The 22,908-nt window shown below is 44.0% G+C and overlaps 1 protein-coding gene and 1 long non-coding RNA gene across 5 annotated transcripts in view; one reads left to right on the top strand and one right to left on the bottom strand.

Annotated features, from left to right (window-relative positions):
- The window catches only part of LOC138748300 (E3 ubiquitin-protein ligase RNF144B-like), a 157,367-nt gene that overhangs the window by 47,263 nt on the left and 87,196 nt on the right, over window positions 1-22,908 (top strand). For 3 of the 4 annotated variants that reach the window (XM_069908230.1, XM_069908244.1, XM_069908251.1), the window contains exon 1: window positions 17,050-18,000. The exons of the other annotated variant lie outside the window; for it this stretch is intronic. The gene's annotated coding sequence lies outside the window, so the exon portion shown is untranslated. Of the gene's footprint in view, window positions 1-17,049; window positions 18,001-22,908 lie in introns of those variants that run through there. 4 annotated transcript variants of the gene reach the window in all.
- Window positions 587-18,100, bottom strand: LOC138748322 (uncharacterized). Its single transcript, XR_011347932.1, has 2 exons — window positions 17,647-18,100; window positions 587-2,524 (listed from the first exon to the last, which is right to left on the bottom strand). It is a non-coding gene; the product is annotated as an uncharacterized lncRNA (long non-coding RNA).

The raw sequence follows: 22,908 nt of genomic DNA, 5'->3' as shown, positions 1-22,908 counted from the left end.
GAGGTCCCCGCTCCTGCCCAGGAGGCCTCTCTCCTTAATGACGCTGGGACACTGGAGAATAAAGTACAGCGGAGGGTAAAGAAGAACTGGAAAGAGAAAGGGGACGGAGTTACCTGAAATGAAGACAATCTCCCCATGCACTGCCTGACCCGCTGACTTCCTCCATTCGCACACTGATGGCTCGAGATTCCAGCCTGCTTCGTTGAGCTGGCATCCAGCCATTCAGCGACTGTCTTTCCTGAGCTCTGAGCATATTGGGTGAAATATTTTTTTCAACTTGTGATGTTAATTCGCTGCTGAAAATGGTTTTCGGTTAACCAAATCTCGGATAAGGGGAAGCGAACTGTATTACGTTCTGTATTATTACATGACAATAAAGGAATCTTGAATCTATAAGTCTATAAATAAGATTGTGTAATGCTGATAATTTTGCATATATCTGTTTGAAAGTATGATAGGGGATTTTTACAGCAGTTGGACACACCCTAACATTAGAATAACACCATTCAAGGCTGATGTCATCAGGTACTTCACGCAAGTGGTGGAAATTCGGAATTCCCTTGCCCAAAAGATTGTCGACGTTGGGTCATTGGAAAGTTTCAAAACTGATGTTCATAGTTTTATTGATAAGGGGTACCAAAAGATATGAAACACATTAGATAAATGAGTCCCAATATGATTGAAAACAAGAAAAAAATACATGGAACACTGCTGCCATCAAGGATCCACACCACTCAGGACATGCTCTGTTCCCTCTGCTGCCATCAAGGCTCCACACCACCCAGCACATGCTCTGTTCCCACTGCTACCATCAAGGATCCACACCACTCAGGACATGCTCTGTTCTCACTGCTGCCATCAAGGATCCACACCAGCCAGCACATGCTCTGTTCCCACTGTTGCCATCAAGGATCCACACCACCCAGCACATGCTCTGTTCCCACTGCTACTATAAGGCTTCACACCACCCAGGACATGGTCTTTTCCCACTGCTGCCATCAAGGCTCCACACCACCCAGCACATGCTCTGTTCCCACTGCTGCCATCAAGGCTCCACACCACCCAGGACATGCTTTGTTCCCACTGCTGCCATCAAGGCTCCACACCACCCAGGATGTGCTCTGTTCCTGCTGCTGCCATCAAGGCTCCACACCACCCAGCACATGCTCTCTTCCCACTGCTGCCATCAAGGATCCACACCATTCAGGACATGCTCTGCTCCCAATGCTGTCATCAAGGATCCACACCACCCAGCACATGCTCTGTTCCTACTGCTGCCATCAAGGATCCACACCACCCAGGACATGCTCTGTTCCCACTGCTGCCATCAAGGCTCCACACTACCCAGCATGTGCTCTATTCCCACTGCTACCATCAAGGCTCCACACCACCCAGGACATGCTCTGTTCCCACTGCTGCCATCAAGGCTCCACACCACCCAGGACATGCTCTGTTCCCACTGCTGCCATCAAGGCTCCACACTACCCAGCATGTGCTCTGTTCCCACTGCTGTCATCAGGGCTCCACACCACCCAGCACGTGCTCTGTTCCCACCTCTACCATCAAGGATCCACACCACTCAGGACATGCTCTGTCTTGCTGCTTCCATCAAGGATCCACACCACCCAGCACGTGCTCTGTACCCACTGTTGCCATCAAGGCTCCACACCACCCAGCACATGCTCTGTTCCCACTGCTGCCATCAAGGCTCCACACCACCCAGGATATGCTTTGTTCCCACTGCTGCCATCAAGGCTCCACATTACCCAGCACATGCTCTGTTCCCACTGCTACCATCAAGGATCCATACCACTCAGGACATGCTCTGATCTCGCTGTTGCTGTCAAGGATCCACACCACCCAGCACATGCTCTGTTCCCACTGTTGCCATCAAGGATCCAAACCACCCAGCTCATGCTCTGTTCCCAATACTGTCATCAAGGATCCACACCACCCAGCACATGCTCTGTTCCCACTGCTGCCATCAGGAAAGAGGTACAGGTGCCACAAGACTCACACCACCAGGTTCAGGAACAGCTGCTACCCCTCCACCATCAGACTCCTCAACAATAAACTCAATCAGGACTCTTATTTTGTTTATTACTTATTGAATATTTTTTTTCTGCATTGCACAGTCAGTTTGTTTGCACATATTCTTTGCTTACATTTCTCTCTGGCCATCCTTTCTGTGGCTATCTAGTGATTCACATCTTGCAGTGAGGCTTCTGTACTTCGTTTCATGAAATCTTCTGCGGACAGTAGTCATTGACATTTCCATACCTGCCTCCTGAAGAGTGTTTCTGGTCTGTCGGACATACATTTAGGGATATTTCTTCATTATAATGAGAATTCGTCTGTCATCAGCAATGGAAGTCTTCCTTGCAATGCCGGTTCCTTTGCAATTACTGAGCTCACATGTTGATTTTAGTAATCTAAAGTTTTGGCGATGTCGCATGCAGTTTTATTCTTGTTTATCAGCCTCATAATGGCTTCTTTTACTTTCATTGGCATAACTCTGGTCCTCCTGTTGAAAAATGGCAAGTACAGACACCAAAGGTGATCAAAAGCTTAGAAGCAAGCCAAGCTCTCCTATACCTGCAATTAAACATACCTGAAAACTCACAAACACCTGTAAAGTAAAACGTCCCAAACATTATGGTGCCCTGAAATGAGGGGACTATGTATAAAATGTTCTGTAGTATCTACATCGTCAAACCTAAATATATACAAATAACTTGAATAAAATTGGAATGTGCACTTTAATCACATGAATTGTTTGATTACAAATTTAAAACCGTAGAGCACAGGGACAAATAAAGTTTTTAAAAAGTGTCATTGTCCCAAGCATTATGAAGGGCACTGTATATTTGCAATTTCATGAGCCTTTTTAAAAATATACTCATTACAATTTTAAATTTCATTAGATATATTTTTAATATTTTTAAATTTTAAATTAAATTTTATTTACAGCACAGTAGAAGCCCATGCCGTCTAATTACACACAAATTAACCTACAACCCCTTTACATTTTGGAGGGTGGGAGGAAACCAGAGCACTGGAGGAAACCCACGCAGACACAGGGAGAATGTGCAAACTCCTTACAGACTGCGGCGGATTGTACAGCCTTTCATTATTTTTAAAAAATATAAATTTAGACATACAACACGGTAACAGGACATTCCAGGGCACGAACACATGCCACCCAAATCAACCCAATTACCTACAACCCCCAGTACTTTTTGAACAATGGGAGGAATCTGGAGCCGCCGGTGAAAACCCATGCAGACACGGGGAGAACATACAGAATCCAAATACACTCATGTGACTAGTGAACCTACTCACCCCATACATCTTTAAAACTTGGGAGCTATGTGGACATGGGGAGAACATACTGTGACAGTATATAGATATGTTTTTGGGAGATAAATTGGGAAAGGTTTGTTAGAGTAGGTTACATACAAGCACTTTAAAACAGATCTTATTTAAAATACTGGAGCTCTGCCCCATGTGAGACATATCGGGGCCTCAGAGCTTTTGTACGACCTTTGAAGAGTGCTCAAAAGACTTCACTAATGGATTGTTGTTTACAAAAGGCAACAGATGAAAGATCTTGATGGAGCCGCAGATTGTCAGGAAGATAACTTGTTGTTCTAAGAGGGTCATGTAGCTTTGCAAGCAGAGAGAGTCAAACAGGCTTTCTCTCAGAGAGAGAGAAGAGACACACACACACACAGATCACTTAGAGCCAGTGGAGGCAGCTGGGACTGGAAGAGGACAAGCTGACAAGCTTGTGGAAAGCCATTTCGGGAGACAGCCTGGTCAAAACCCTTGTGGTTCATGCAAGAGGAGAGGACTAATGTTTCACTTGGAATAAGAGAAACAAAAAGGATCTTGATGGTAACCTGAAAGAAAGAAGTTATCATCTGGAGAACTCTGAAGGGGCAAGTTTTGTCAGAAAGACACTGAAGTTGCTGATGGAAGTATATCAGTTGTGGATGTCCTGGAACAACAAATCTCTCTGAAAACCGACAAGAACCTTCCTGAGTGGTAACCATTTACCTTTCAAGCACCAAAGCCTGGTGAACTTTATAAATGTTAAATTCTGTGTACAGTATAAGAATTGCCTGGAACCAGTGAACTTGGAGGAGTGAGAAGTGAGATTGGACTGTGAACCAAAGAACCTTTCTGAACTTACACACATATTACATACACATGTGCTTAGAATTAGAAGGGGGTTAAGTTGGGTTAAATAAGTCAATAGTGATAAGTTAAAGTTTGATTCTGTTTTCATGTTTAAATATAACTAAAAGTAACTTTTGTTTAAGTAACCATTTGTCTTGGTGAATATCTATTCCTGCTGGGTTTATGGGTCCTCTGGGCTTGTAACAATACAAACTCCTTACAGACAGTGGTGGATCTGAACCTGGGTATCTGAAGAAGCAATAACAATGTGCTTCCCTCTATGCTAAACCTGCCGCTCCTTCACTAAGAATGATAAAATGTCTTGATAGGTATCTGCCACCTTTGCAACAATATTACTCTTTAGTGTATTTTTCCAGTCTACCAGCCTACTCTCTTGTCATAAAAATGCCTTTAAATTTAGGACACCAATTTCAGAAGCATGTTTCTCATGTTCAATTTAATTTGTATTCTGTCCACGTTATGACTACCTCTCCTCCGTTTCTTGATTTATTCTCTTTTCTATAATACAGAAATCATTATGGTCCTCTATACTAGCCCCACTAGTCACTTTGTACCCTTCAATGCTCATCTTCACTCTCACTGATTCTACATCTAGGCCTTCTGAGCAAGTAAAATTCCTCACCTCTGCAATACTCTTAACCATTATTAAAAGAGCCATCCCACTTAATTTGTGGCTATCTGCCTTTCCTTCCTTTATATCAAAAATCCTGAATATTCAGTTCACAACCTTTGATACTATAGGCCATTTCATGTCAGACCTCTGCCTTGAGGCCAGCTACAAGAGATGATGGAAATCTAAAAACTTACCTTTCAGACAGCAACCCTAAAGGTCTGCTCCAGTGTCCCATTCATATCCAGAGGCGTCGTAGTGCCCTCCGGATCCATCGGAGATGGGGCGACTGGTGCCATAATGCCACCCGTCATAAAAACGCGGCAGAGCAATGGCCATCTTCCCTACCCATAATCCCCCAGGCAGCTGGAACTGCTCTATGGTTCCCAGAACAGTTTTAGCTGCATGGGGGATTAAGGATAGGGAAGACAGCCATTACTCTGCCATGTTTTGAGCCACGGAGAATGGCCCCGAAGACTGAAGCGACCCAGTGAGGCTGTTGCAGCCCACACTGGCTGCCCCCTGACAGCTCCCACTGCCCCGCCTGCCCCACTGGCCTCTGCTGACAGCTTCTGCTGCCCTGCTGGCCCCACTGCACCTGACTTGGAGAAAGAGGGGTGAGTGGGGAGATGGGTCACGGGCTGACGGCATCATCAGCCCACCCATAAACAGCTGCTTAGCGTGGCTGTACATTCAGATCAAGCTCCGCTGATTATCCTTCTCCAAGAGGGGTTGGGTTATGTGGCTCGGAGACGGCTTCCGCACATTCAGAAAGGTACATGGTTATGCGTTTTGGCGGAGGTTCTCCGCCCTTACAGTTGGACTTTTGCCCTATCTGAAAAGGCCTATGTCTCTGTAATGGCTGTAAGATCACACCTATTTAGTTGTATTTGAGCCACTAACACATCAGTCTGTCATATGGCATCAAGAAATTCTACCTCTCCCAGAAATAATCCCAATCCCTAATGAATCTAACACTGTCCCTCCAGCATCATCTCCCCTGCTAGGCATTCAACTGCTCTGATACTTCCTTCCTATGTCTGCATGCACTACCATGTATTATTTGATCATTTGGAGATAACTGCATTTGAGGTTCTGGGTTCTAACATTTCCTACTTGCTCAAGTACTATCTGCCGCTCCTCACCCTCTTTTAAAGGTGTTGAAGACAAACAATGTACTTGCAATCAGCCAGCGTTACTGAAAGAATGATTCACTTTTACTTCCTTTTGAGAGTCATTCTTTTCTCACATATTCACCCTGAAGAAGGGCCTCAGTTATTTATGGTGTGAAAAATAAAAAATTTAAAAAAAAAAAAAAAAAAGAAGGGCCTCAGTTCTATATCTTTATCTCCTATGGACTCTGTGAGACCTGCTTAGTTTCTCCAGCATTTCGATGTTTTTATTACAATAGCAGCATCTGCAGAATTCCGTGTTTCACATATCCAGCTAATTCAATTCATGAGATGCATAGGAATAGCTGAGAGGATTTCATACATTAAAGACTATGGGATTTGACAATTCCCCAGTTTAATACTGAAACCCCCCTCCATTTCTCCAAGAATGTTGTACAATCACACACCACTGGCATCCAGCAGGGAAATAATGAAAGAATGCTCAGATAAAATGCAGATCAGATTCACACTGTTTAATTAATAAAAAATGGTGGCGCTGCTGTAGTTCAAGTTTAAGTTTATTATCATCTGATTGTACAAGTGCAACCCATCGAAACAATGTTCTCCGGTCCTCGGTGCAAAACACACTGACACACAACCAGACATAACCCACACAGACAAACGATACATATTTTTCAGAGAGCAGTCCGAAAGGTCTGCTCCAACATCCCATTCATATCCAGAGGCATTGTAGTGCCCTCCGGATCTGTTGGAGATGGGGTGACTGGTGCCATAATGCCACTTGTCATAAAAACGCAGCAGAGCAATGGCCGTCTTCTATTTTTCAATCTTCTAATTGATCCAGTAACTGAAAAATTTCTTCCTGTTCATCCCTTTTGCCATAGTTGTTACCAGAGAAACAATACTCTGCAAGAGATCTACAAAACGGCAAGAAGAGAATTAATAATTTTTGTATTGGGTCCTTGGTGTTTCTGAAACTTTGTGCCTACCTTGCCTGGAGCCTCCCCCAAATCGCTTTTTCCACAGTATTTACATATGTCCTGCCGTACCTAAATCCATCTTATTGCTGCTGAGAAAAAGTTAAGCCTTGGGGAGTTTAAGGAAACATGAGTTGAAATTCATTCAGAGTAGATCGAATGCCCTCAGGTTAACACTGGTAGAAAACATGTTAAAGAAACTGACACTTAGGATAGACTTCAGGTGGTTGGTTTAGGGTAACTGTGTACAAGTTCAGTACAAGACAAAAATGTCCTGAGACAATAGGCAGCCATGCTATGCTATTCAGTTGGAAAGAATCAAATTAGAATTTGAATCCGAATTTATTGTCATGAACGTGTCAAGAAATGTATTGTTTTGTGGCAGCATGTATATGCGCTAAATGGCACTTGAATAAGATTTATAAAATAGTAAACCTTACAAATATTGAAGATTAAAATGCATTAAAAGTAAAAGGGAATTATTCTTTACAATCTACGTTGGTTTGCCAACGTGAGATCCCTTCTGCGCATGCGCAGCCATTACATCCATCGACTTTGGCGCGGGAGCAAAAATGCAGAATCAGTGGGGAAATCGCAGTAGAGCGATCCCAAAAAAAGCACTAAATTAGTGGACCTGCAGGTGCAGAGCCCTGAGGGATATCGTAGGAGAGCGAATCACAAAATGGAATCAAACCCCACCCCCCCGGGAGCCCTCTGGTGAAGGAGGGGAGTGGTAAAAATTCTGAGACTCCTGGTGGGAGGTTCCTGGGTCCCGATGAGGGGAGACCCTGACGTAGCCCTCTGGAGGCAGAGGTGTTCTTGAAAAGGTCCGGGACAATTGGCAGGAGGTTCCCGGGTCCCGATGAGGGGCTGGGGCAGAGGCAGGGCAGCAAGAGCCCGAGGAAGAAGGCCTCCAAGAAGAGCCCTGGTAGCGCTTCGTTAGCGCCAAAAATCCAGCAGGCCTGCCAGGGTGCAGTGTCCCAGCTGAGGAGCAGCAAGGCCGATCTATCTCCGTTGAGGGTGGGATCAAGTGTCAGTGGCCTACCTTCATTGGAGGTGGCCCCAAGGCTGGCTGCACTGACCTAGCTTCATTGAAGTTGGGGTTTGCAAATGATAGCAGCGATGCCAATCTACCTCCGCTGGGGTGAGATCATGCGACAGAGATCTACCTTCACTGCAAGTCTGGCTGCACCAGACTTCATGGAAATCAGGGTCTCAAAAGCAAGAAGTGATACAGCTGTGTCGCTGTATGAAGTGAGCTGCGTAAGACAATTGGACCTCAGTATATCAAGTGGCAGTGAGGGGGGGTACCCCGCACAAGAGCAGGTAGGACCTGAGCCAATCTTAACACATCATGTAGTGAAGCCACCCATTCAATGGGCGAGAATAACCAGAAAAAGCCTGAAGAAGGGCATAGTCTCTGCCTGACAGGCACCCGTTTGATCGGGGCCTGAGAGTCAGGCCTGCCAGAGAGCAAAGGTCTCCACCAGCAACTAAATTGTAAGTCGTCTGGACAAATTGGAGGAACTGGTGACGGCCATGGTGAACAGGCTTCCTACACCATCAGAGCAGGAGGAGGACATTTATGATTATACATGGGAAGATGATGAAGGGCCGGTAATGGAGGCCAAGTCATCCAAATCCCCATACACTGCTCAGGCCAGTCAGGAGGAGAATATACTGGGTGTTGCTCTCACACGATTTATCGGAGACCCAACAAGACACTCCCATGCAAACTATAAACTGAATGCCTTCAGGAAGGAGCTGATCAAGCCCGACCTAAATGTAAGATATGTTCATTTATGCAGACCATCTCACCCTGTAACGAAATTTCTATTTGGTGACCATCTCAGCAAATAGGTGAAAGATTTGAATGGGCAGCAGAAGGCAGCAGCTGGCACGGTCAGAGGTCCGAGAGCACAGGCTAGAGAACCTGTTATGTTTTACCCCTTTCACAGGTATGCGGGGGAGAATTTAAACGTGTTATCCGAGGCAGTTTCCCACTCCAAGCGGCTACAGCCAGTAGGTCTTTTTTAGGGTAACACCCTCCGTGAAGACAGCGGCAGCAGAATTTTCCCGCTCAAAGTGCTTCACGGAGGTGGGCCTGAATGCACCAGCCCACAGTCTAGGCGGGTCAAGGAAGTGAACGTTAAGCATTTACAGTTGAGTACTCTTGATGATTACAAGGCTTTAAAGGTTGGCGGTCAATTAACGCTATTCTGTGATAGATGGTGTAATATTACCACTGATGCTTCTATTTGGCAAACAGTGAAGGGGTATAAAATCGAATTTAATCCACAGAAATCCCCTCTGATGAGGAGACCGCAACTGATGGAGGCTGTACATGCCGAAATCATGGCATTAAAAAGGAAAAATGTTATTGAATGTTGTAGCCATGAAAAACATGAGTTTGTCTCAAACATCTTCACACGACCCAAAAGAAGTGGCAGCACTAGAGTGATACTGGATCTATCGAATCTTAACAAATATGTCTTATACGGGCATTTTAAAATGGATAACATATATTCTGTGTTGCCTATGTTACGTAAGGGCTATTTCATAGTCTAAATAGATTTGCAAGCTGCATATTATTCAGTCGTGATCTGTCCACAGCACAGGAAGTTTTTTAAATTTTCCTGGAAGGGAGAGCTATGGCAATATAAGGCTTTGCCGAATGGGCTGAGCTAAATGCCCAGGGCATTTACTGAGTTACTGAAGCCGGTGTTTGCCAAGCTCAGGAAAGAGGGGCACATGGTAATCGGTTACCTAGACGATACTCTTATCATGCGCAGATTGTTCGAGGAAACAAAAAGGGCAGTAGTAGCCTCCTCGAGATTATTAAGCCATGTGGGGTTTCTTATACATCCCGAGAAATCAGTGTTGGTGCCTACCAAGAAGTTAAAATTCCTTGGTTTCATTATTGATACAGAAGACATGAGACTTACCCTGCCAGAGGATAAAGTGGCAGAGATCAGGGCTACCTGCAGAGGGCTCATGACAGAATGTTGTCCCTCCATAAGATGGCCAGGTTGATTGGGAAACTGGTGGCGGCAATCCTGGCAGTACAACATGGGCTGCTGAATTACAGGTTCCTGAAAGGGACAAAATATCAGCTCTTAAGGCAGCTAGGGGTCACTTTGACAGGCCCATGAGGCTAACTAATGAGGGCAGATCCAACCTGGTGTAGTGGATCGACCATATCTCGTGAGCTTGCGTGAGGATTGAGCTCAGAAAGGTGGACCTGGAGATCAGGTCAGATGCCAGTGACAAAGGTTGGGGAGCCTTGAATCGGAAAGTCTCTTCTGGGGGCAGATGGACAGAGATAGAGCTCAGGGAGGCCTCTAAATCAGGCATCAATTATTTGTAAATGCTAGTGGAGTTTCTAGTCTTTCTGTGCGAGGGAAGCTGACATTCATGTACTGCTGAGGTTAGATAACACTTCAGCTGTGGCCTACCTCAATAATATGGGAGGTCTTAAATCTCCTTATTGTAACAAGTTAGCCATTGAGACTTGGCACTGGTGCATTCAGAGGAGCATTTGGTTTACTGCTGCCTACCTGTCGGGTCGGATCAACATAGAGGCGGACCTGATGTCCAGGAAATTCAATGATAGCACTGAGTGGACTCTGGGTAAGAAATATTTTAAACTGCTAGCAGACACCTTTGCCATGCCGGAGATCGATTTGTTTGCATCCAGGCTTAATCCCTAGGTTTCGAGGTTCATGTCCTGGCTGCCAGATTCCCAAGCGGAGGCCATTGACGCCTTTACCCTAGTCTGGTCAAAATTGAACTTTTATGCGTTTCCCCCCTTCGCCTGGGTGATGAAGTGCCTGAATAAGATACAGGAAGACGGTGCCTCGGGATTGCTGGTAGTGCCTAATTGGCCTTCCCAATGTTGGTCCCCCATATTCCTTAGGCTTATGGTGGGATCTCCATTGATATTCATGAAAAATAGAGGTCTGCTAATTGTGGTGTGCTATTAGACGGAATCAGACACACACAAGGTAAAGACTGTCCAACAGGCTTTAATCCAAAGACTTCCAGAGAGCCAGGCTGTGGGTGCAGCAACTCTGTGTGAGGCCTCAGGAGGCCAGCGCAGGCTTATATCCCGGAGGGTGATTGACACCCGACCGGGTGGGGCTTGATCCATTCAGACCGTCTGATTGGCAGCCGGCCAGGTGTTGTCCTGTCCCCTTGCACTCCTGCAGGTACAGAGGTTGCCCCCTGCAGTAGGCCGGTGGTGTAACACCACACTAATCCAACCGGTGTCAAAGATATCTCATCCATTGCCTCACTTAAGTCTGTTAGGTGACAGGATCAGAGAGCGAGGATCAATAAAAATGCTCTGCAGCCTAGAACTCTGGACATCCTGTGGGCATCTTGGAGAAAGTCTACTCAGAAACAGTATGTCTCCTATGTGGGGAAATGGAAAAAGTACTGTGCACAAATAGGACTGATTGAATAGTCAGCCTCTATTGGAGGCGTACTGAGTTTTCTAATTGATATGTTCTATATGCATGGGGTCAGCTACAGTGTGGTGAATACAGCAAAGAATGCACTGGCTGCTTTCTTGACACTCCAGGGCTCTGAGCATGAGATGATGAACCACCCCCTGATCAAAAGATTTATAAAAGGAATGTTTCACTTGCGTCCTCCGGTACCCTGATATAAGGTTATTTGGGACATAAAGATTGTTTTGGACTATCTCAGGCTACTGTCACCAACTTCCAGTTTGGATTTACGTCGCCTGTCCCATAAGATGATAATGCTGGTGGCCTTGACATTGACCCAGAGGGTACAAACTTTGTCTCACATTCATATGGACTATATCCGTTGGGAGGAGGATTGTGTAAGTATTCAAGTTACAGATATTTTGAAACATAACAGGCAAGGGAGATTTGGGACAGAATTTTCATTGTATGCTTACGGGGAAGATGAAAGATTATGTATGTTAGATTGTTTAAAAAGATATGTTGTATATACAAAACATATTAGACTAAATGAGAAATACCTCTTTATATGCTATAAGAAACTGTATCTGCGGGCTACCTCCCAGACGTTGGCTAGATGGCTGCGGGAGGTTATGAGAGTGGCTGGAGTGGATATTTCTCAATTTTGGACCCATTCAACAAGAGTGGCAGCAATCTCGGCAGCCAATAGGGCCGAGGTTCCTATATGGAATATCCTTCACCAGGCAGGACGGAGCAATAGAACCTTCAATAGGTTCTACAATAAACCTTTAAACTCAAAGGGGCTGAGTTTCACAGCTTCCGTCCTACATGCAGCAGATTGAACAAGGCCATGGGAAATGGACCCATTGAACTGATTATGGTTGGTCGGACCACCCGAAAGAGATAAGCCACTGAGCTACAAACTCTCACGTTGGCGAACCAACGTACATTGTAAAGAATAATGAAGAGTTAAATGAGCACTTGCCTGTGCAAAGTTTGATGATTATTATTCAAGCAATGGGAGTTGGTGAGTCAATGTGCCCTCCTCTCCTTCCCCTCTTTTTTCTTGTTTATGCATAAAGATGTTTTGGTTCAATAAACATGTTCAGACACAGTTTTGTGTTATGGTTGGTTCATTTAATTTAGCTCATTTAAGTTCAGTGGCTTCTCCCTTCTGGGCTGTAAAGGAATGGCTGCACACATTCAGATGGGATCTCATGTTGACTCACCAACTCCCATTGCTTGAATAATTATCATCAAACTTTGCACAGCTAAGTGCTGGTTTAACTCTTCATTAATTGCGCATAAAATTGGGCTTGATGTGTTTGATTGAATGACATCACTGCAGGAATCCAAAAGAATTTGTATAATTAACCAATGGAACAAGAAAAAAAATGTACTCGTTTATTTACCTACATGACAGCATCTCATCAGATGTGACAAACTCAGGAAGAATGCAGCAGACCATCAATAGGACATGCCCTATTTCACCCTCTGCAGAGAATGATTAATTCTGTTTTTTGTAATCAGTAATTAATCTGAAAATGCATATTAAGTCATGAGATTTCAGTTATAGTAGCCATGTAAAGCGGTCATTCTTGTATCACTTATCCCAGTTTTCAAGGTATTTCTTCAGGTACAATCGTAGCCAGAATTGTCTGGAAGAGACCATCTTCTCATTTTCCCTTCTCAGAACATTTCTGACCGTATGAATTACTGCCTGTGCGATTTGATGGGTAAGACAACGAGGATTTTGGTGAAGGATGTAGCCAAAAAGCGTACCTCCTTGACCAAGGAAATTTATGGATTAAAAAAATAAACAGGAATGATGAACAAACACGTCAAATCAGAAAGTGAAATGAAAGATGGGGGACAAAAGATCAGATTGAGACAGGCAATAGAAAATAGAAGAGAAAGAAAAGTAATTTTAAAAATCTCCAACAGCAGTTTACTACAAATGGACACTGATTTATGATGTCCTGACTTGCAGCATTTCAAAGATATGACAGTCAGAAACGTTTTGTTTCAAGTTATGATGTTTCCCCGCACTTGCGATACGCTGCTCATTTTTTTTTCCAGTTTAATTTGTGTCATAATAAAGGTTTTCAGTGTTTAAATAAAATTTAAATAAAAAAACAGTTGTGTGCATTGCAGTAATTTTTTATCAGTTTAAATTGTGTTGTATAAAAGGTTTTCAGCTTTTAAATTAAATTTAAATTTTTTTAAAAATGGTAAAGGGCACCATGGTTTCAACTTATGATCATTTCAACTCACGATGCGAGTCCCGAAGCAGAACCCTATCGTAAGTAGGGGTCTACTAAAAAGCCACAATTTCATTTGCTCATTTCCTCGACTGAAGAATGTTATTTTCATTGTAAAACATGAAAATCTGTAGACACCATAGTTGAATTAACAACACAATGCAAGAGAAACTCAGCAGGTCAAACAGTGTGTTTTATGTAGCAAAGGTGGATATACATAACTGACGTTTCGGGCTTGAGTCTTTTATCAAGGTATGGAAAAATGTTGGCAGGCGTCCGAACAAAAGAGTAGGGGGGGAGATGTGTTCGCAAAGGCAGGAGGTGATAGGAAGAGAAGGGAGGGAGAGGAGAGCAGCGAGCAAGGGGAGGAGGAATTTTTGGGTGAATATAGAGGGAAGAGGGGAGGAGAGCTGGAAGGGGCAAGGGAAAGGGAGGGGCAAGAGGAGAAAAGGTTAGCAGAAACTAGAAAAGTCGATATTAATGCCATCTGGCTGGAGGTGCCCCAGATGGAAAATTAGGTATTCCTCCTCCAATTTATGGGTGGTCTTGGTGGGATAGTACATGGACAGTCATGTGAGTATGGGAGTATGACAGAACTGAAATGGTTGGCTACTGGGTGGTCTCTGTCACTGGTGCAGACAGAGCAAAGGTGCTCAGTGAAGCGATCTCCAAGTCTGCACCCAAGTATTTCATTGTTAGATAGCAGCTCACATTTGAGCCCAATTCATTTGTAAAGAGCTATACAATAAATCTACCTCCTGGTGCAACAAAACACTGACAAGGAAATGAGAAGGCTCTCATTCTAGGTGTGTCATTCTGCACTTCTTTAGGTGTGAATCATACCTCAGTGGCGATACTTGTGTCTGAGTCAGAAAATTATGGGTTCGAACACATTCAGGTCTGAACACAAATATATAAATGTCACATCTCAGTCCCCTATTTGTGTCCTCATTCCCTTACACTCTCTACAACCACAAATGTACAGCTAAATACTGTTTCAACTCCATCCTCAAATTTGCTCACAGTAGTGAGCTGGGTATTGTTACGAGCCCAGAGGACCCATAAACCCAGCAGCAATAGATATTCACCAAGAAAATGGTTACTTAAACATAAGTTGCTTTTAGTTATCTTTAACTTATCTCTATTGACTTACTTAACCCTGTTCTAATTCTAAACACAGGTATATGTAATGTGTGTGTAAGTTCAGAAAAGTCCTTTGGTTCACAATCCAATCTCACTTCTCATTCCTCCAAGTTCACTGGTTGCAGGCAATTCTTATTCTGTGCACAGAATTTAACATTATAAAGTTCACCAGGCTTTGGTGCTTGAAAGGTAAGGTTCTTGTCGGTTTTCAGAGAGAGATTTGTTGTTCCAGGACATCCACAACTGATGTACTTCCATCAGCCACTCCAGTGTCTTGCTGACGAAACTTGCCCCTTCAGGGTTCTCCAGATGATAACATCTTTCTTTCAGCTCACCACAGAGTTCCTTTTTGTTTCTTTTATACCAAGTGAAACATTAGACAGCCCTCTCGTCTTGCATTAACCACAAGGGCTTTCACCAGACCGTCTTTCAAATGGGGATTTCCATACTTGACAGCTTGTCCTGTTCCAGTCCCCGCTACTTCTTGCTGGCTGTAACACTGTACAAGTGATCTCTGTATCTCTCTCTCTCTCTCTCTCTCTCTCTCAGAGAGAAACCCTGTTTGACTCTCTCTGCTTGCAAAATCACATGACCCTCTTAGAACAGATGGCAGCTGCTCTGACATGCTATTTCATCTGTTGCCTTTTGTAAACAACAATCTATGAGTGAAGTCTCTTGAGCACTCTTCAAAGCTCTTGCAAAATCTGTGTGGCCGATATGTCTAGCATGGGGCAGAGCTCCAGTATTTCAAATAGGATCTGTTTTAAAGTGTTTGTATGTGACCTACTCCAACAAACCTTTCCCAATTTATCTCCCAAAAACATAGCTATATACTCTGTCACAGTATCAAATAATAAGATGACAGAATACAGGAAAGAGATCAGAAGTCTAAAGGCATGGAGCTAAGATAATAACCTCTCTCTAAAGAGCAGATCATTGACTTTAGGAGAGGGGGCAGAGTGCACACCCCTGTCCACAAGAATGGCATTGAAACTGGAGGAATAGATAGCTTCAGGAAATAAGTGTCTCCAATGTCTTGACCTGGGATAAAGACGTTGAACAAAAGAAAGCAGATGGACACCTCTATTTTTTTAAAAGTTAGAAGGTTCGGCATGTCCTTCTTCAAGAACACTATTGAAAGCATACTTGCAGGAGGCATTGCAGCATGGTTTGGGAGCTGCTCTGCTCAAAATCAGAAGAAGCTACAGAAAGTAATGACTGCAGCTGCGAACATAACACTTTCTTCCCCCCCCTCCCCCCATCCACATTGTCCAACTACATCTTTCAGTGATTAGGAAAGGCAGCCACCATACTGAAAGACACAGGACACCCTGGACACACTCTTCTCCCTCCAACCATTCCAGGTGAAGCCTTAAAGAATGTGATACCAGTTACAAATACTAATTATTGTTGAGTAATAAAACAGAAATATAATATTATACAGCATTGCCGTTAGTCTGCATGAGATTGACAAAGGTTCTCCACTAGCATAAAATGGAGTCGTCCCCCCCAGAGTCAGCGAGTGTCCATGGATTCTCCCCCAGTGCTTCCACAGCCTCTGCAGCCTCTAGTTTGGTTCAAATCATCCAAGCCCAGATCCAACCCTTCATCATGGCGAAGAAGTCTTCAGTGCTCAGGGCCCTCAAATCCAATTTCTCATGATTCAGTCTCTAGCAGCCCACAGCCTAGTGTGAGTCCTTTGACCTCAAGTTGCCAGCAGTCAACAGCCTGTGTGGGTTCCTCACCTGCAAGTCACCAACAGCCTGTGTGTGTCCTTCAGCTAAATTTGGCCTCACCAATGTCTTGTACAACTTTACCATAACATTCCAACTCCTAGACCCAAATACAGGAGTATGCACACTCTATAATTGAAGTAAACACACCATGCTGGAGAAACTCAGCAGGTCAAACTTTGTCCTTTACATAGCAAAACCAACGTTTGGGGTTTGATTGCTGTTTATGTAACTTTACCTTTGATATATAAAGTAAGCTGTTTGACCTGCTGAGTTTTTCTCCAGCATGGTGTTTTTACTTCTGTACTCAAAACTTGATATTGAAGGCCAATGAGCTAGAAGCGCTCTTTAAGACTATCGATCTGTGACGATACTCTCAGGGAATTATGTATCTTGTTTCAGATGGCCACTGCCCTCATGAAGGACGTGGGACGACAGCAGCCTTCTGGTTCACATGCCATTATGTCACCAGAGACCCCCTGTTGTGCAGTGGACGAAACAAAAGGCATTGTTCGCATACAAAAGGCGGGCTTAGTCCATAATTATTTTCCATTAATTGGACAATTTTGTACTCCCAGTCATCTTTCAGGAGATGATGAGATTGCTCCCCTTCACCTCCCTCCTCCCATTCTGCAGTTTCTCTCTGCCAGTTACAAGATAAAAGAGACCGTGATTCATTCTTCTGGGAATTTTGAATTGTCGACAGTTCATCCCACGCCAAAACAGTACGGCGTACATCTGTGGAAAGTGGAACAAACGTATCAGGTTCAGGCTGAAGAACTTTTGTCATAACTGGGAAAGCGAGAAGACATGGTAGTTTTGAATTGAAAAGAGGCAGGGGAGGTTTAGATGACAAATATCTGATAAGGGTGCGCCTAAACAATGCCTGGGTGATCCCCTATTTATGAAGATAGGTTTAATTTTGGTGAATGTTTCTTCCTTATTTAAAGTTCATCCATCAGAATACCTCCGTTTACCTACAACAGGCCACTACTTTCAAACACCCTTTCATAAATAGTTCATTAAAAAAACTCTTTTTCCATGCACTGTAATCGAGGAGGGTACCAATTGCACCGTAACCCTCCAGCTCAGTAACGGATTGGAACAGAAGAGCCCCACTAGTTAAATTACTCACAGAAAGGAGGAAGTCATGTGCTCAGTTTCCTGCTGGATTATCCCCCACTCCTCCCTCACCCGGGGTGGAGGACAGAGGGAGGATCGACGTGGTTTCTGTTGGTTTTAAAAGGACAACTCGCCGCCTTTCAGGAAGTTGTCGCTACATATTCCGAGCTGCGGACACGGATGCGCTGCCGGTTGGACGTTGTCGCTGTGCAGTTTGCAGCAAAGCCACAACCGCTGAAAGGGAGCTTTGTGTTTCTACATATGTTTTTCCAAAGTACCGTTTGGCTTCCAAACCAAAAAAAAATCACATTAAAGTAGGAGCCACGCAGTTTTCTGCCCCTCTTGGATTTCTCCTTCTTCTCCAGAGGTAATGTACTGTGTACAACCATGACCATCCCTCTTTCTGTGATTTAAATATCAAGTACATTGGCAAACAAAGCAAGGCTTTGTGAGACATCGCGAACTCCGAAGTTGTTGATGAGGACAGAATGTTTTGTTTTGAAAAGCTAGCACGCGTTGAACAAAAGTTTCTCTGGTAGTTTTCCGGACACGTAATTGCAGTTGGAACTGCAAGTGTGTTAGCAAAGCCGAGAGATTTCACCAGTATCAGGAATATTTGGTTGATCTAGTAACTTTTGTTGAAGTTTGCATTTCTGTCAAACTTGTTTCAAAGTCAGATATGTTTTTGTAGTCGGAGGTTGGTGTTTATGGGGGTGGGGGAAACGGGTCAAAATCCGACCTGCTATTTTCCTTCAGCTGCAGACTTTTAAGAGTTATGCCTCAGAGTGACTAATTTTGGTTGCAAATGAACCTCATCATCTTATGAAGATCGGTGCTATAACATTGCAGTGGCCGCAACTGTTGCTCGGGATGTTTTGATGGATCCTGGGTGTGACTCCATGAACATGCAACGTGTCGATTAAATAACCCAATTAGACCTTGTGAGACTTTCCACTAATGTGTATTCAACTAATGCATAATGTAAATTATGTTCAGCATTGTAGTTGGCTACAACACAGCTGGCAGCAAAAAAAACAAGTCTCAATGTTGACGTTTGATGTGGTGCTTGACCTGAAATTTAAACAGAAAAAGTCAACCAGATTTGCTTCATGTTTTAAAAGTGCAAGGCCACAACAAAATCCATTCAACCTACAGATTGTATTTCTAGTCTGCGCAAGTAAGCTTCCAGTCGTATCAGAGAAGAATGCTATTATTTTTGGCTAGAACAGGCATTTTCAGCATTTCTTTTTCAGTTATGGCCCTTTAGGGCTCTGCTAAAAGCAATTCACAAGTCATATGGGTAGCACGGTTAAAGTAACGGTGAGAACAATGTTGTTACAATACCAGCAATAATGGTTCAAATCCAGCTCTCCATGTCTGAGGTTTCCTCCCACCCTTCAAAATGTACAGGGAGGGGGGCGGTGTAGGTCAATTGGATATATTGGGTGGCACGGCTTGTGGGTTGGAAGGTTCTGTTAATGCGCTGCATGTTTGAAAAAGACTATCAACAAGAGGTTGATCCCCACCGTGAAAGGAAACCCTGGGAGAGGACTGTACAGGGTAGGAGACCACAGAATTGGACCGGGATTGATGGACTGCTGCAGGTTGCGGACTGCTGCAGACTGGCTCATGGAAACCAGGTATCAAGATTGGGATTCATGAGAATGGCAGTCAGGGCCCTTGGAGGGCCTGGATGCTGACTGCTTCCTGATCATTTTGGGTGGGAGCCAGGAGCTGAAATGGGTGTCTTGGATGCCTGGAGTTTGGGTTCACCACTGGAACAGATGAAAGCCATGCAGCTCTGGAGTCGGAGGAAGTGGCAAGATCTACAGATAGTTGAAGTCACTGAATGGACTCTTTTGCTACCCTTTCTCTTTTTCATTGAGGCACTGGAACTTTGGCAGTTCTTTCTAAGGCTTTAGAGGGCATTTGTGTTAATGGCAATAAATGAAACTTGAACCTTGACAATCAAGTGAAAGTGGTACTGTTGTGATATTGTGGTGATACAACCACTGGACTGTCGGTGACTGTCTGCACCTGTCCGCACGCCTGCACTGCCTACTGCAGGGGGCAGGGGACAACCCATTGTACCTGGGAGACTGGCTTCACCTTGCCAATCACCAGCCCCACATAAAGGCTCACACCCCACCCCCCCCCCCCCCCCCCCCCCCCCGGGCAGGAGCAGAGCACACAGGGCCAGAAAGGAATCAGAACCTTGTGTGCAAGTATTAAGTTAATTGAAGCCTTCAGTACAGCCTTCGTTGTTTGTGCCTGTTTGTTCGCACTTCAGCGAGCCACAGATATACTGACTCTTGGATATGATTCTTTCCCTGAGTTCCTGCAGTTTCTTTTATTTTCTCAAAAGTAACCCTTATTCACAGCAGAGGAGTGAAAGTCTTTTTGCTGTCTTGGTTTTCTCTCTCTCTCTTTTCCCCACCTCCGCCGTCCATCCTGCCTTGAATGTGACAGCAGCATCCCCTCACTCACGAAGAGCCACAGGTTTGGGGCAGACTGAAGAGTGTCTTTCACTGAATTGATGATTGTCCAGAAGCATTGTGTCCTCAGAAACGGCTCATAAATCACCTGTAGCTTCAGCCAGCTGCAATGTAGAGAGAGAATTTGAAGATGATTAACAAGAAAAACAATATGAGAGGTATTTTTTTAAAAGTGCCTTTCATACTTTGATTAAGTAATTTTAATGGGTGAAGAGAGTGGAGGCAGACATTTCTATATGTAACAAGTTATGATTTTGAAGCTGCTGCTTAAAAGGATGACAGAAGCAATTTGATCTTAGCTTTCAAAATTAAAAAGGAAAAATACTTGAAAAATTTCCAACCATCGAAGGAATGGGTTGAAATACCCTCTTTGCTATATCATTCCATGTTGTTGGATGAGTGGGGCCTTTTTTTTGCCAGTGTCAAACTCTCAACTATGAAAATCAAGGCCAATTGCACAGAAACTCTGTTCTGCCTGTAAACGGGCAGATTCCAAGCTGTGAACTGGGTGACATGTAAAAATTGAGTATTATTTGCTGAAGAACTGAGTTACAGGGAAAGGTTTAACAGGTTAGGACAGAAACACAGAAGAATGAGGAGAGATATGAAATTATGATGGATCGAGATGGAGTAAATGCAAGATTGCTTCCTCCACTAATGTTAGATGACCAGAGGACTTGAGATTCAAGTTTCAATTTATTGTCATTTAATAAAACAATGTCACATAACATGAAATTGCTTTTGTCTGCTGTAAGGCAGACAGATTTACCATTGACAGAAATTGCCTGAAGAGACTCTTACAGTCAGAGAAAGAGTCATAGTGTCTGTAAATTTGTCTCCACTGCTTCTGCAGCCAAACCATTGGCATCCCAAGCTTCAGATCCGAACCTCAGACATGGTCAAGAACCCCTTGGCACCCTCTTGCGTCCCGGTTCCAGTAAATGGTACCCTTCAGCCAGTTTCAAGCCAGTCTCCAGCAATCCACAGCCTGGCACGGGTCTCCCGAAAACAGTCTCTCGTAGTCCCTGGCCTCTGTGGGCCTCGAGTCACCAGCAACCCGCTGCATGTGTGGGTTCTTTAGCCACAGAGCCCCCTCACTGGACCACCGCCGTGGTCACCATCCCGGTTCTTCTCCGATGGAGGGTGTTTTTTTTTTGGTGCCCTGCGTCAGTCGTCCGCTTCCCTGAAGTCTGCAACCCCTCGTGGCTGGTTGGTGCTGATTATAGGCGCCACCATCTTGGGTGCGAATCCTCGCTTGTGGGGCTTTAAATAAAACTATCGTTGGCTCCTTTAATGGGCCGTTCAAACCCTGTGCGGAGCTAATGGCGGTTGTCTGGGCAGTTAGACACCGTGGGAGCGCTGTATCTCCACTCCTCTCTCCCTGTGGGTCTGCTCCAGTGGCAGCACTGGCATGACAGAGGCTCCTGCAGCACTGCCATTTTCAATATCCATTTCCATGAGTTAAGGTTGAGGGGAAAGTTTAAAAGGGAACATTAGGGAAACTTCTTCATGCAGAGAGTGATGGGGATGTGGAATGAGGTGCCAGCTGAATTGACAAGGCTAAATTTTGACCTTCAAGAAAAATTTGGGCAGTTGCATGGATGTGAGGGAAATGGAATGGGTGCAGGTCAGTGAGACATGGCAGAAAAGTAATTTGAAGCAGACATGAAGGGCCAAAGGGTCTGATTGATGATTCTATGGAACTAATCTCTAAATAGTGAAGGAATTACGGCTAGAAAAGAATTTAAAGGCTTCCTTTGAAAAGCTGGTTTGTCATACACAATGAATGTTGTTTGTTTGAAGATGGAGAGTTTATTTGTGATTGGGGTAAACAGTAGGATGATAAACCTCCTCTTGCATTTCAGTTTTAAAAAGTGTTTCTCCTTTGGGATCACTGAACAATCTGCTGCTGGGATAAAATGACAAGTTTTATTTGTTACTGGAATTGGGGATGTGAGTAAACTTAACAAATTTTGGAATTTTTTTTCAAGGATCAAAATACAAAGTCTAAATTTACAGACTATGCCAAATTTGGTGTTGGTTTAGTGAGGGTTTAGGGGGTTGTGAGTGGCAGGGATGAAGCAGACTACTGAATGTGCAGGTGGACTGCAATGGATTATGGACAACATTTATTTATGTTCAGAATGGACTAATAATTTTGAAAAGAACCTCAACACTGATCAGCGTTGGATGGAACATTTTTGGAGATGGTCCATGGAGGTCACTAATTTCTTGCAAAGTGTGTCTTGGTGGAGTAGAACAGTAGTTCTCAACCTTTATCTTTCCTCCTACATCCCACTTTAAGTATTCCCTTTGCTATCAGTGCTCTGTGATGAGTAAGGGATTGCTTAAGGTGGTATGTGGGTGGAAAGAATGACTCATTATGTGCACAGTTTCATAATTCCAAATTAAATGGGCCAATGACAATTTTTCTCAAGCAAAATATTTCAGTAACAATTGTGTCTAGAGCAGTGATTGTCAGCCTTCCCTTCCCACTCTCATCCCACCTTAAACAATCCCCTACTCATCACAGAGCACTGATGGCATAGGGATTGCTTAAAGTGGGATGTGAATGGAAAGAAAAATGTTGAGAACCACTGGAGTAGAGGATGAAAGGAATCGCAGAGAGCAAATTCACCAGTCACTGAAAGTTGTGCCACAGTTTAGCAGGACATAAACCCAAGTGTGACAGATTGTTATATTTTATATTGCATATAGATATGCTTTTGGAAGGTAAATTGTGGGGATTTTTAGTTAGGTCACACATAGATACAAACACT

This window comes from Narcine bancroftii, chromosome 1 (genome assembly GCF_036971445.1).
Source record: "Narcine bancroftii isolate sNarBan1 chromosome 1, sNarBan1.hap1, whole genome shotgun sequence".
Classification (NCBI taxonomy): Eukaryota; Metazoa; Chordata; class Chondrichthyes; order Torpediniformes; family Narcinidae; genus Narcine; species Narcine bancroftii.
The sequence above is the reverse complement of the archived record's forward strand: the minus strand, read 5'-3'. Positions and strand labels throughout refer to the sequence as shown.